Here is a 2,763-nt window from a genome sequence, read left to right on the forward strand (position 1 = left end):
CGGGTCCCAGATCGTAAGGCAGGACGCTCAGCAACGACGACTTCTCGCAAGACGACGGATCTTCCGCCGACGCGTCGTCCGGCACGACCACGAACGTGTCCCTCCCTTTCGAACCGAACTTCAAATCTGCGAGACTTCCCGACTGCTTCCGGCACCGGCCCGGCGAAACCGATAGCAACATTAGAAATATTGCAGTCGTAATAAACATCGTAGCAGTCTTCGTCGTCACTCGATCAAACGCTAATCTTCATAGTGTATAAGTGTGTTTTCGAGGACACCGAGTTAACCGACCATGGACTTCTTCGCCCAAGATGAGTTGCGTTTGGCGCTGACGATAGGTCTTGCGGTCACCGGATTGATCGTGAGCCTGTTCCTGCTCAGCTGCTGCCTTAAAAGGCGCATGGACAATTCAGGAAGCTACCGACCGGTCGTGAAGGAGGGTCGAAGCTCGTACTACACCAACAGACTGTCCGAAATTCACGCTCGGACTACGCTTGTTTGAAAGTCGATTAAAAAACAATTTAAAAAAAATAAAAATTGTCACCTTGCCTCGATCTTTCTATGTTAGCCTGTCACTCGCTCATTCAACGTCAAGTTCGCAAACTTTCACACACTAAAAAAAAATCCGACAAAGTTTTTAGGTATTTTTTCCCATATCATTTTTTTATTTTTTTGTCTAAATCTGAAATACATGGGATCGACATCATTCCACTACAACCTTCATTTTTTCAAGGGTCGTGAGCTCGTCCGCGTCGAACTCGCAATTTCTCAGCACGATCTCCGAAACGACTCCTTCGAAGGTTGTCGCTAGCCTGATCGGAGACACGTGCATCTCTTCTAGACAGAGGATCGGAGGCGAGTTATCGTCGCATACGCGCTCTCCGCCGTCTTCGTCTTCGACGACGGCGGAGAACCTCAACTAGCGACATCTCACCAACCGAACGTGCAGGAGGACGTTCCTCTTTCGAATCAGGGTCATCACGAAAGAGTCGACGATCGGCATGTCCACCAGAGTCAACCGTTGCAAGGAAGGCAAACCGAGAAGGTGGTTCGCGAACGTTTTCCCTAGTCGGTACCCCTCGTCCTCGAATCCGCTCATTGCCACGGATATCTCGTACGGATCGCGAACGCAATCTCTCCTTCTGGAGGCGCGAACGGCGTCGCTGTGGCAAGCGCGACATCGGTCGACACTCCGTTCGACCCGAGCGCGACTGGACATCTCACCGCAGACGACGCACGAAAATAACACGCATCGACTGCACGGCGTGCTCTTCTTGCAATCTCCGCAAATCTCACGTCTGCATTCCGTTCCGTGAATGACTTCGTCCCAAAAATTGGAAATGTTGGATAACTGCAACCTGATCGCCGGTTCGTCCTTCGTCGCTTCTCTCGCTGCGTTTCACAGTTCGACGGGAACCTCCATCATCGTCATCCTTGATTTCTTTTAATTTTAAGCGCAGCGAACGGTATAGCGCGTTATGCAAGTTTGGAAGATGCTAATAATATTCACACAACAAACGTATAATTTCATTTTTTTTAGTAATTTTTATTTTTTGATTTAACAGAAAGTTAGAGATATCAAAACTATAATAATTTAATGTCCCACAGCATGTTCTTGAGGGCTTCCATCGGATTCGAGAAGTAATAATGCATGTGCCGGAGATCTCTAGTCGCCTCATGCAGTCCGAGCGTCATTCGGTAACAGACGTGGATGTCGCCGACGTTGCGAACGGCCAACAACAGATTTCTGATGGTGTCCATAGTCAAAAGAATGGTCTTCTCGTCGTTCGAATCGGGAAAGATGGCGTCACGCCATCTTCTGAGATTGCAAACGGCGAATTCCAAATCGATCAGATTCTTAGCGGTCTCCCTGTACATACGCTTACGTGTTTTTGTAGCCAAATCGAATGATTTCCGGCCGTCTTCCTTCGTTCGGTGGATGCCCAAAGCAACGTTGAGAATGGCATCGAGTTCGTCTCCTTCGTATCCGAAGATGTGTAGATTGTCGGGATACGTCGCCCTTGCTCTTCACAGAGATTCGATGCAGGCGTTCATGTCGGCCGGGGAGTCGGCTTTCTCCAAGTCGGCCATCAGGATGTCGGCGAATTCTAGAGGAGGGGAATCCGGGTGTCGCCCTATCTCGTCGTGCTCGACGCCACGAACGAGACAGCGAGTGCGATAGTACAGACTTTTGATTCTGTAAATATCGTCCTCCCTGCTCAACCTCTTTCTCTCCGCTATCTTTTCATTCAGCAACTCCTGTTCGGCGATGGCTTCGAAGCCGCACGGACGCCGTTGGACGATCACCCTCCTGTTTCTGACTATCGGTTCCTGGTCGGATAGAGGTGTCTCGTTGTCTTCCAGATGCAGGACGAGCATCGACTCGTTTTTGTTCATGCCTCTTCGTTCCATTATCTTTCTCTTGGCATCTCCGTAGGAATCCACATTATCGACGGCGTACCAGTCCTTTTCCGATTTGAACCTGTATTGAAGTCTGCGATCTACTTGGGACGACATCTTTTGCGGTATGTTTCCCGATCTCGATTCGCGGTGCACTTATATGCTAAAACAGTTCGCAGACGTCATCGAACTTTCGTGACGTCAAGGGTACCAGAACTCGTTCCGCCAATAGCGTGTGAGATGTTATCGATGACGAAGCCTCGAACGCCCTCACTCGCAACGTCATCGCTCAAAAAACACATGACGTCACTTCAGTGAAGTCGAGGGTACGCCAGCGGTCTTTGGACGGATGACGTAGCGTTT

The sequence above is a fragment of the Anneissia japonica genome, unplaced genomic scaffold (assembly GCF_011630105.1).
Source record: "Anneissia japonica isolate Jap-2015-1 unplaced genomic scaffold, ASM1163010v1 scaffold832_len162442_cov175, whole genome shotgun sequence".
In the NCBI taxonomy this organism is placed as follows: Eukaryota; Metazoa; Echinodermata; class Crinoidea; order Comatulida; family Comatulidae; genus Anneissia; species Anneissia japonica.